Source organism: Diabrotica virgifera, chromosome 3 (genome assembly GCF_917563875.1).
Source record: "Diabrotica virgifera virgifera chromosome 3, PGI_DIABVI_V3a".
Classification (NCBI taxonomy): domain Eukaryota; kingdom Metazoa; phylum Arthropoda; class Insecta; order Coleoptera; family Chrysomelidae; genus Diabrotica; species Diabrotica virgifera.
Genome location: NC_065445.1, coordinates 227,488,095 through 227,501,319, shown reverse-complemented (window position 1 = coordinate 227,501,319; position 13,225 = coordinate 227,488,095).

Genomic DNA, 13,225 nt, shown 5'->3' with positions numbered 1-13,225 from the left:
TGTCCAAATCGAAGACAATTAAAGCATAATAGCACCTTTTGTTTGTATGGTTCGACTTCCTTTAGTACCTTGTTGATTGTTATATATTTTGGTAGCACTTGTGACTTAAAACTAACTACGCATGTTTTTGTTGGAATGTATTGAGTACCGTTTTCATCTACTTGTCTTCGATTTAATCTTGTGACTTGAAGGACTTCAAATTTACAGTGTAAATCGTACATTTTTATTCTGTTTTTAACATACTCTACTGAAAATTCTGTGGAAATATCTTTTATTACGCCCTGTCTAACTAAAAGAAACTTAGGAATGTATATGTCTAGATTATTTTTTATAAATATTGCTTCATTTTTTTTAGATATGATATAGTTAGCCGATTTATAATCTTTAAATTTTATACGTATTTTATTTCTTCCTACTGCGTCAATGCTTACAATTTTTTCATCAATTTCTTTAAAATTTGTGATAATAATGTCACCTATCCTTAACGCGTTTAATCTGCCTTTAAAATCGGGTGAATTATTTTCTAAATACGCGTAAAAAGGTCCTAGGTCGTTTTGTCGGTAAAGAAATTCCTCCCTTTTTGTTCCTACTTCTTTGTTAATGTTATTTGTTATTGAAGTGTGTACATTAGCAAAGTCATTATCGATAATGGGTTTATTATTAACAAGTTTTGTGGTACTTATCTGTGTAACTGGAACAAGATTGCTCCTCCTTTGAAGATGTTGCATGTTCTGTATCCATTTGGGTTTCTAAAACATTTTTATCGGGGGCGTCGCCCCCGCTAACTGCACTCATAACTTTTTAATGTTTTTATTCCGATTTCGCTTTTTTATTTGGTGTAATTAATTTACTTTTAAAGTTCACAAAATATTTATTTAAATATCCAATTTATAGACACCGGTTTTAAAAAACAAGCTTCTTTCCTACGCACGTCTAAGTGACCAAAAGTCTTAAACAATAAAAAAGTCGTCTTTACTTTTCTGAATATTTTGTATTTTTTTGTTTTTCTGTAAGACAAAAATTGGTCAAGATTCGGTGTTTCCAAATTTGCATACACTCGTGATAAGTGACTCGTTCAAGCCATTTTAATTACAGCTCTTTCAAAAATAAGGACTTTGAACCGATGAAACTTACAGATCGTATGATCAATACATACGCGAGTAAAAAACTTGTGTAGTGATAACAATTAAGTTAATTTGAAATGCTAATTAGGGGGTGATTTTCCCGATTTCTTACCAAAAAAAAAAAGAGACCAACTTTATTTTGAGCGTAACTTGTTTATTTTTGATGCTAAAAATTTTTTTAAAAAACAAAAATAAGCATTTTTTTAAACACTTTAAAAAAGTTAAAATGAGTTTCCCCAAAAAAGTGCTTCGTTTTTTGGTTATGGCACGTTACAATATACAATTTGGAATTTGACGAATATGAACCTATTTTTCATTAGCTATAACTCTGCTTCTACTAGATACAGTGACCTAATATATACACCAAGTTGTTCACTTTTTTACGTGCTATATTTTTGATACAAATTTTTTTTCCACCAAATACTTACTTTTTGAGTTATTTGCGAAAAACCGTTTGAAACGTAGTTATCTTGTAGAAAAAATATTTACTCGCAAATAACTCGAAAAGTATTAACTTGGTGAAAAAACTTTATAGAACAAAAGTTACTTAGAATTAGGCATTTTATCCATTTCCGGACTTATTTCGAACATATATTTTTCACCCCCAAAGGGGGTGACTCACCCCTAGGGCAAAAGCACACATCGGCACAATATCACTTTTTTTCTTTGACTTGTTAGATATGTGTATGCCAAATTTCATGTCAATCCAAGCAGTTCTTTAAAATTTAGAGGTTTTGCAATATTTTACCTTTAAAGAACGTACTAATAAGACTTATTTTATGTATTTATCTAATAAATACTCTTTAAGTAAATTGACAAGTTAATATCGCTGTAAATATTTATAAGAAAGTAAAGTCGCCAGTTTAGCTTTAAATTATCAAAATTATATTGAAACAAAATATAAATACGTTCGGTCCTGGCAAGTATACTAGTTAGTGCGTATTTGTCAGCTCCAAACAAAATAGTTATTTAGATAGTAGCTAATGAGTAAAAAAAATTATTTTCGCATATACAGGGTGTCCCGGAAAATAGTGCGTTCCTTTAAGGTATGGATAGAATACACAATTTAGTACAAAAAAGTCCTATACCATTTTTCTCTAAAGTTAACCGTTTCCAAAAAAAAGATTACATTGGTTTCCATATACCTGAATTTTAATCTTCAGAAAATTAAATAATCTGGCAACATGTTACTCACTGGTAAATAAGAACTCGTTTGTGTCTTACAGCATAGATGAGGGGGTGGGGTCTTACAGTATTTAAAATAATCCAACCTAATACTTACTATTTTTGTTTACTATAATTTTTTTTAAAATGTAGTTGAAATATGGCATAATTTTAAACGAATTATACTTACATATTTTAACATGAAAACACACATTTTAACTGAACCACCACTTTTGCGAACACATGAATTCATAGAGTATCATGCACTCATACGACGAGAAATTCCAGCAAAACATTTTGAAAGAAATTATAGCAGGTATTATGCCTCTCCATTTATTGATCTGCCATAAATAATCAACATAATATCATAATATTACTTAACTCATGAACACACGATTCAAAAACATTTTCGGCGTTGACACTAAACAGTATTCTTCCAAATTTATCTGTTTACTAAACATGGGACTATTTACGTTTAGATTTTTGTACTTCACAGAGCTGCCAGATTTGAATTTGAATTCCAAAATGTTTTATAGTTTTTTGGTCAAACGGTTGAATTTAGAAAAAAATGGTATAAGAGTTTTTTGTTCTGCATGGTGCCTACTACCTATACCTTAAAGGAACGCACTATTTTCCGGGACACCCTGTATAAGTGTATAAAAGTGCGTTCAACTATTGTACGTAAGTACTCTTTAAAATTATATAAAGCCAAGTCATTTCACTGGAATTTATTATTTATCAGAAATCGGTTTGATACAAAAAAAAAACCCTAAACACGTTTATTCGTTATCTATAACATGATAAAATCACCTGTTGTAAGACAGGTCCGTATTTCAGGATTTACTTAGTTTTAAATAATAAAGAAAATATGTCAAATCCGACTGCCGGGGACTTCTGACTACAGGAGCGCCCAAATGGAAAACACTACTAAAACTTATTCTACTGCTTTGATTGAACAACAATTCCCAACGAAAGAACAAGCCATTGTATTCCCATCCATTGAAAACCTTAAACTTCAAGATTACCTGATTTCACTAGGAAAGTTGATCGAGCCCAAAAATATCTTATTTTCTTCAAGGCTTTCTAACAACAGAGTGTGTATGTACCTTGCAAACAAAAATGTTGTTGAAAATTTCATGAATAATTATGGAGGGTCTATAGAAATTAATAACCAAAAAGTCCAAGCACGCAAACTAATCACTCCAGCAAAAAGACTAATTCTGTCAAACGCTTGTCCCACCATTCCGCATGCTGTATTAATTCAAGAAAGTGAAAAATTGGGCCTTCAACCCATGTCTCCCATGCCATTTCTCAAGATAAGCGCCGGTTTGCCGGAATTTAACCACATTTGAAGAGTACAGGGGAAAAACAAAGAATGTCACTTTTTCATGAATTTTGGATTTTCTCGCCATGTGGTAGCAAGAATTAAGTACTATCGACTAGACTGTCGATTCAGAACAATAACCAGAAATTTCAGTCTATATAAATTTTTTAAGAATTTGTATCCAGGGTGTCCAGGCTAAGGACCAGGATTGTCCGCACGCCACTGGACAAAAATAAAGAATGTTAGCAGTTTTTTGTTGCATTATTAAATTAATCAAGTTAATATCGAGTATATAGTTAATACGTTAATAAAGAGTGTTTATCGCTAGTAGATTAACGACACACGTACATTTTTGTGCTCCTAGTAATTTTCAAGATTACGCTGTAAATAATAATAATTTCGCAAAGAAATTTTGCATACCAGTTCCATATACCAATAGTCATTAGTGGTGTAAAAAATTTTGTGTAAAAAAGTGCAATTACAGTGAACATAAACTGTGAGTACCATTTCACAATTTATTAATAATAAAACAAACTATACTAATTACATACCAGTAAAAAACCCGATCATGCCTTCTACCTCAGTTTGTTCTAACTGTTCCAAAAACATAGCAACAGCCTGACCGTAAACTTCAGTGCGATGGTTGTAAGCGACAAATACATATCACATGCACGGATCTTTCTTCCGACGATCGCGTTACTCGACAGAAAATTCGTGGGATAAGTATCCTATGTAATTCTTGCAGCACAAATATCTCTAATTTTTCGGAAATAAAAGATCTTTTGCTGGAATTTAAAATGGAAATTCGTACGACAATTAATGATTTTGAAAATAAAATAACTGAGTTAAATAATAAGCTCAGCCAAATTGATTTGTTTAAGTCTACCGAATTCACGGATAATATTGCAAACGAAGCTGTAGATCGCATGACACGTGCGAAGAATATTCTAATCAGAGGCGTTCCAGAATCTTCCTCTGGGGATGCACAACGCAGAAAAGATGACGACGCAAATAAGATTAACCTTGTCTTGGAAACTGTTGGCTGTCAGGAAAAGCAAATCACTTTCTACAGAGTTGGCAAAGCGAACCAACGTTTTCCCCGAATGATAAAGGTAGTAATGAGTTCGGAATACCACGTTAAAGATATTTTGAGAAATAAAGCAAAACTTTTGGAAAACAAAGCCACGGACAAATTCTCAATAATTGATGATAAGACGCCCATCCAACAAACACGCTTAAAAGAACTCCGAAATGAACTAGAAATTCGCAAAAATAACGGTGAACATGACTTAACAATTAAATACATTAATGGCACTCCCAGAATCACGAAATTTCGTTCATAATTTTTCTACCGATAGATTTAATGATTGGCTATTTCTATATACGAATTTAGATTCACTTTCCGCAAAATTTGATGAATTTGTATGCACAGTGCATCTTCTTCAGCCACACATTATTTTGTATTGCTGAATCCTGGCTTAAACCCTCTATTCCTGATTCTTCTGTTAACATCAATGGATATACAATTTATCGTAAAGACAGAGAAAATCGTGTCGGTGGTGGTGTATGCATTTAGATATTCCTGGAATAGATGCTATTCACGTGTCTATTACTAAAAATCCATTTTGCCTTAATTTAGTCTGTATATACCGTCCACCTCTTACAGTACTTGCACACGATAATATTATGTTTACTAAACTTGAAGAACTATCATCTCTCGATAATCTCATTATTACTGGAGATTTTAATTTTCCGGAGATCACCTGGCCAATAACTTCGTTATCTGACACCGAAAACTCTCATAATTTATTTAAAAGTTTTGTAGTAAATTCGAACTTAATACAGCTTATTACAGAACCTACCAGATTTAGAAATAATAACCAACCATCTACTTTAGATCTGGTGCTTATTAACGACGAACAGCTGATTTCATCTCTCGAAATCAGCTCTCCTATAGGAAAGTCAGATCATGCAGTTATAACGGCTCACATCCAATTCAGTCAAATACTACCCCGCAAAAATAATATTGTAACATACACCACAACAGATTTTTCTGAAGTCGACGCTGAATTCTCTCAAATCAACTGGAATTTGTTTTTTGCTGACTTAAACGACCCTTCATCAATGTGGACTGCATTTCTCGATACCGTCCACAATATAATTTCTAAAAATACTACCATCCGTAAGACTTATAAAAACAATCTTAAACCGTGGATTAATCAAACGGCAACAGAAAAAATTAGTCACAAACGACATCTCTGGCGGAAATTTAAACAGACCGGGCTTTACAGCGATTTTCAAAATCACCGCAGATTTTCAAATAACTTACAAACATTTCTAAAAACTTTAAGACGTAATTTTGAAACAAGTGTTATTGAAAGCGGTAACATTAAAAAAGTTTACAAATACATAAGATCCTCATTGACATCTAAAGTGTCCATACCTTTACTACAAAAACCTAATCAGACTTTATGCTCTTCTGACACAGATTCGAAGAATCGAATGATGGCAATCTACCTCCTATTAGGTGTAACCGTGTCGGCGCATCCTTAGAGCAAGTCGAATTTACAGTGGATCATGTCAAACAACATTTAATGAAACTTCGCACAGTCGCTTCACCTGGTTTAGATGGTTTAACACAAAAAATGTTAAAAAGATGCGCAGGCACGCTTGCAATACCTTTAACGTTAATTATGCAGACTTCTTTTATCCAGAATTCCTTACCCTCTAGTTGGAAATTAGCATCCGTCACCCCTATTTTTAAAAAAGGTAACAAACTCGATCCCAACAATTATCGTCCGATTAGCTTGCTGTCAGTAGTTGGTAAGGTCATGGAAGCCATTATTTCCGAGGAGATGACTAAATTCCTTCTCCAGGAACATGTCATTCCAACACAACAACATGGATTTGTGTCTGGCCGCTCTACTCTAACCAATCTCCTACATTGTGTTAACGACTGGACGCTATCCCTTAACAGTTCAAAGCCGGTCGACGTTGTTTATCTAGACTTCTCTAAAGCCTTTGACCGTGTCCCTAAGCGCAGACTTCTACATAAGCTAGAACATTTCGGAGTTCGCGGTACTTTACTTCGTTTGATAGATGATTTCCTGACAGATCGACATTACAAAGTTAGAGTTGGCGAATCTTTCTCACAGGACAGGTTAGTGGAAAGTGGAGTGCCTCAGGGTTCTGTCCTCGGACCTCTGCTTTTTACGGTTTATACCAGCGATGTTCCTTATTATGTTTCCAGTAAAATATCGTTGACACAAAAATATATGCCAATCCTATGACAAACCAGTTAACCCTCCAAAGGGACTTGGACTCTATCTTTACTTGGTGTTCCCAATGATTACTACCCTTAAACGCGGAAAAATGTGTAGTGTTTAGAATTGGTAAAAATAACCCACTTGTGCCGTATTTTGTTAACGGGCGACCATTAGATTCAGTGTTCTCGTATAAAGACCTTGGTGTTATCGTAAACAGCAGTCTAACGTGGTCCGACCACATTACTTCTATTTGTAAACGTGCGAACTCCAGATAGTCCAGAAAGCCACTGCTCATCCGCTAGGAAAAATATTCTAATTCGGATTTTTTGCACAATCTTACTTAAAAGGGACTCCTTTTAACAAATCTGCATGTTGCCAGGACCAAAAGGTGGTCAAAAATTTTTTAAACGTTATTTTTTTTGTTTTTTTCATAAAATTATTTTTTTGCATGGAAAAAGTTTTTTTAGGTTTTTTGGATCATTACAAACAGAAAAGCCCTTTAGTGACTTTTCTCTAAAAATGATAGTTTTTGACATATAAGCGATTAAAAATTGAAAAATTGCGAAATCGGCCATTTTTAACCCTCAAAAACTAGGTGAAAAACTGAAAACTTGAATGTTGCCAAGGTAGGTAGATATTCTTTAAACATCGATTGATGAAATCCCGAAGAGTTTTTTGCAATACAATATTCAAAACTCCTTTGTTTTTTAATTGCTAATCAAGCGTGCGCGACACTATTTTCCACCGACAGTATGGTGCAAATGAAAGGAATAAATTCGTTATTTCGTAAACCGGCGACTTTAAGGAAAAATACCGAAACCGGTCGATTTTTATTTTTAAGTTATGATATTGTGGCATATATGGTATACTAGTGACGTCATCCATCTGGACGTGATGACGTAATCGATGATTTTTTTAAACGAGAATAGGGGTCGTGTGCTACCTCATTTGAAAGGTTATTCAATTCTCTATTCAGTAATATAAACACTTATATAATTATTTATACAGGGTGTCCAAAAATTTTTTATTAAATTAAATTATTTGACAAAAAAAGAAGTAGAAGGACACACTGTATAAATAATTATGTAAATGTTTACATTATTGAATAGAGAATTTAAGAACCTTTCAAATGAGCTACCACACGATCCCTATTCTCATTTAAAAAAATCATCGATTACGTCATCACGCCCAGACGGATGACGTCACTAGTATACCATATATGCCACAATATCATAACTTAAAAACAAAAATCGACCTGTTTCGTTATTTTTCATTAAAGTTTCCGGTTTACGAAATAACGAATTTATTCCTTTCATTTGCACCATACTGTCGGTGGAAAATAGTGTCGCGCACGCTTGATTAGCAATTAAAAAACAAAGGAGTTTTGAATATTGTAGTGCAAAAAACTCTTCGGGATTTCATCAATCGATGTTTAAAGAATATCTACCTACCTTGGCAACATTCAAATTTTCAGTTTTTCACCTAGTTTTTGAGGGTTAAAAATGGCCGATTTCGCAATTTTTCAATTTTTAATCGCTTATATGTCAAAAACTATCATTTTTAGAGAAAAGTCACTAAAGACCTTTTCCGTTTGGAATGATCCAAAAAACATAAAAAAACTTTTTTCCATACAAAAAAATAATTTTAGGAAAAAAACAAAAAAAAAACATTTAAAATTTTTTTGACCACCTTTTGGTCCTGGCAACATGCAAATTTGTTAAAAGGAGTCCTTTTTGAGTAAGATTGTGCAAAAAATCCGAATTAGAATATTTTTCCTAGCGGATGCGGAGTGGCTTTCTGGACTAAGACTATATCTTATTCGGAGGTGTTTTTCGAGAGTTTCAATGCAGTCATTCTGTAAACTTTACACTATTTACGTAAGACCGATTCTTGAATACGCTGGTCCAACGTGGCATCCTGATTTGGTTCGAGACAAAACATTGTTGGAAAACGTCCAAAGAAAAGCAACTCGAATTCCATTGGGCTGAGAAGACCCTCCTATGCAGAGAGACTTAGTATGGCCAATCTAACTTCCTTCGAACTTCGTCGACAACGTGGAGACTTAATAACCACTTTTAAAATATTAAAATTCAGTTTCGGAAATTTCGACGAAATGTTTACTATAAGTAAACCAAGATGAACGCCTCAGAGGTCACCAGTTCAAACTTAAAAAAGAGAACTTTTCTACGAGATCAAGGCAGAACTTCCTACCAAATAGAGTGTTCGAGAGTTGGAATAACCTTAGTGATAACATTGTCACGGCCCCCTCTACTAACACGTTTAAAAACAGACTTGACCGTTTCTTATTATAGCTGAACTATTTTATTTTTTTTTATGTAAACAAAAATTATATCTTTTTTTTTTGTTTTATATTGTATCTACTAGTAGGTTAGTTATGTAATTTCTTTGTTTTTGGGCATAATAGGGACTTGTCCCTCTGCCCTTGCTTATGTATAATAATAATAAATAATTAAGATTAAGATTATAGACTAATAATTGCTAGAATTCTGCTAAGAATCTCCTAAGTAATTTTTAGATATCATAAGAATTAAACCTTTATTGGTGTTTATCTCAATATGTATAAAATGTGACATTCCTTGTTTTACCCCTGTACTCTTCATTTACAGTGTTAGACGACACATTTTTATCACACCACCTTCTTCTTAAAGTGCCTATCCGTTCCGTATGTTGGCGATCATCATGGCTATCTTGACTTTGTTTACCGCAGCGCGGAACAGTTCAGTGGTAGTGGTATTATACCATTTTCGTAAATTTTGAATTCCAGGAAATCACACCACCGCTTGCCCCAATACCTGAATCCATATTAATGAATTATGATAACACCAACTATAGGATTTATTTTGCACAAGATTCCTTGATCTGTTTTTCATGTAAAAGGACAGGTCATACCGCAGCAAATTGCAAAACAATCCAATAATCAGTTTCTGAAAATTATAACCAAAACCCCCACTCCCAATCGTCTTCGCAACCCACACCTTCCCAAATACTTTCAACCAACCCCTCAAAAACTCCAACCTCACAACCAATTATCAATATAGATACAACCCAGTCTACACAAAATAGCTCAAAACGCAGTTTGGATGATATTGTTACACCTCCTCTAGCGGCAGATGCTAATCTAGAAAACCCAAGTCTTGAACCGTTTGTTAAATCTAATGATGCTCCAGCTAAAAAACCAAAGAAAAGTAAGGGAAAGACTCCAACTCACGTACTCATGGAACCGACCAACGCATTCATCCAGAGCAAAACCCTTCATTTGTTCTTGATTTTAATCAAATATCCGATCTATTTGAAAATGTTTATGGTGCACAGGACCCAGTCAGCACCATAAAAAACTACCCTAGCGAATTTGAAGCTTTAGTGGAAATGCTAACAGCAATATACCCGATATTAAAAAAAAGATCCATTAAAGTTAGATGTACAAAAATAAGAAAGAAACTAATGCAGCATTTACAGATGACTTACTCGGATACTGAGGCATCAGAAACTGAAAGTCAGTTTTCTCAAGAATAGTCATGAACTTCTGTAACAATCCCAAATTTCAGTTTTATTTATTATAAATGAGCTTCTCATCAATTTTGCAGTGGAACATTAACGGTTTCTATAATAACCTTCCGATGCTCCAAATAATTCTGTCCGGACACAATCCAGATATAATTTGTCTTCAGGAAACTAATTTCAAAAATGAAAACATACAAGCTTTAAAAAAATTTAAAAATTACTGCAAAAATAGAACTAACCAAGAAAAAGCCAGTGGTGGAGTAGCTATCTTTGTAAAAAAGTCAATTGAAACTACAGTAGTTCCTCTCCAAATTAATCTAGAAGCAATTTGCATTAAAGTTAACTCAAGTCCAAATATCTACGTTTGTAACTTATACTTACCTTCATCAACGCAAGTAGACTCAGAAGTATTAACTGAACTCTTACAACAAATTCCCCAACCCAGACTTATTTTGGGCGATTTTAATGCTCACAATTTTTCATGGGGCTCTTCTACTATAAATACCAGAGGAAGATTGCTGGAAGAGATATTTGAACAGTCCAACCTTTCAGTCTTAAACGATGGCAGGCCCACTATATTTAATATACAGAACGGTGAATCTTCATGTATAGACCTTACGATATGCGAACCAGGTCTGACCCCACAGCTCACCTGGGATAGGCTGGATTTCCTATATAACAGTGATCACTACCCAATTTTCAACGAAAACATTATGTTTATAAATTTGCAAAAGTGTGTGTGTTATTGCGTTGCCGCTCCTGCAATACATAGATCAGATTTATCGATGGATTTTTATGTAGTTTTTTCTTCTGAATCCAAATCTGAAATATCGATATTTCTAACGGTTTTCGAGATAATCAACCTCAAAGTCTAAAATGTGACGTCACAATCGTTCTATTTTCTGCCGACACACTACACGTCCAGCTGAAATCGTTGCTATAAAAAAGGCTAGTTTTTTAATTTCGATTTGTTAAGCAAAGCATAGGTTATTTACATTTGAGTTTGACACTTCGTGAATATGGGTAATATGACCCGTATGCACGCCAATGGTGAATATAAAATTCTTAATTGTATGCCAAAAAATGCGCAATAACTACCTCTTAAAACCTACCAAATTTCATTTGCATATCTCATCCGGTTTTAGAGCAATAAATAAATCGTCAGTTTGTAAGAAAAAATTCAACATCCCGTATCTCGGAAACGAAGCATTTGCCGACATATGTTTATAAAGCAAATGGTCATTATTTTTTTATGCAGAATTACCCCTTAAAGTTTGTCGCACTTATTTAGAAACACCCTGTACTGATGAAGAACATGGCTAGCTGTTAAATACCTAACTTTTTTATTATCCAACAAAAGCTAATGAATCAAAAGCATAATGTTAAGAAAGCATAAGGCGTTTTAATTTCAATATTTTATATACGCCAGAATATTCCACAGGGTGTTCCAAACTTTGAGGAAAAAAGCACACTATTATATTTACACCCGGTATACAATGACACTTATCTGTTTAGGTTTAGGAACAATATTATTACAACGATATTCTTGAGCTATAACATATTAAAAAAATCACTAAAATCGGACAACAGGTTTAGGAAATACAAGACATCAAAAATGTCCCATTTTTAAGGTGGTGCGTTAATTTTGGTGCTTAGTGTAGTTCATAACATTTAAATTAGAATGGTATAATTGCACATTAAAACATAATTATTAATTTTAAACTACTTTTCATAATAGCAATTTTCCATATTATGAATTAAAATACGTAAATAAACAAAGTTTTCGTTATGATAATGCTCGCATTCTCAGCTTGTTATTCATAACAACAAAAACCAATGTGGACAGACATTTACCCCAAAATGGAATTTAAAAAACCTAACTCGAATCTTTTTTCAAATTTAGTCGAAAACAGTATGACCACATTTAAAAGCACCTCAAATATAGAGGAGACGATTCAATAAAATTGAATATACAAAACAACGTGCTATAGCCAAGAAGACAACTGACTAGAAATGCCAAACGCCAGTCATGGACTCCATATGTATCAACGTTAAATGCAAACACTCCGATGACTGAAGTATAGAACAAAGTCAGAAAAATATCTGGATTAAACAGCAATCAGAATATCAAAAGCCTCGAGAGAAATGGAAAGGCAGTTACTAGTAATACTGAGATTGCTAACACATACAAAAACCGATCCAGTAATATTAATTATAAAAAATCTTTCATTAATTACAAACAACATGAAGAAAATAAGAAAATTAGCATTATACCTAACACAGATGAACCGTTAAAACCCATTTCTCAATTGAGAGTATACGGAAGCATTATCAAATATCAAATAAACTAGCGCTGGCCCGGACGATATTCTTAGTATTTTATTAAACACCTTCCAGCGAGCGCTCACAAACAACTTCTAGATTTGTTTAATATTATTTGGCTTCAACACAAATTTCCTGAAAAATGGCATGAATCCATAGTAATACCTATTACCTATATATAAACCTAATAGTATTAAAAGAAGTCCCGAGTCATACAGACCGATATCTTTAACATGCGCCATGTGTACGTTACTAGAAAAAATTATTAACAATAGACTAAGATGGCACTTTGGAGAGACAAGATTTGATTATTCCAGAACAAAGTGGTTTTAGAGAGCAAAGGTCAACTATAGATAATATCATAGATTTGGAGAGTGACATTTCTGAATAGAAACACAAACATGATAGAAGAAATTCAAGAAAAACACTTTTGTTGGTATGGCCATTGTTTATATAGGGATAGTTGGTCAGCCCAACAGGAAAATTTGTTTGATTCAAATTGA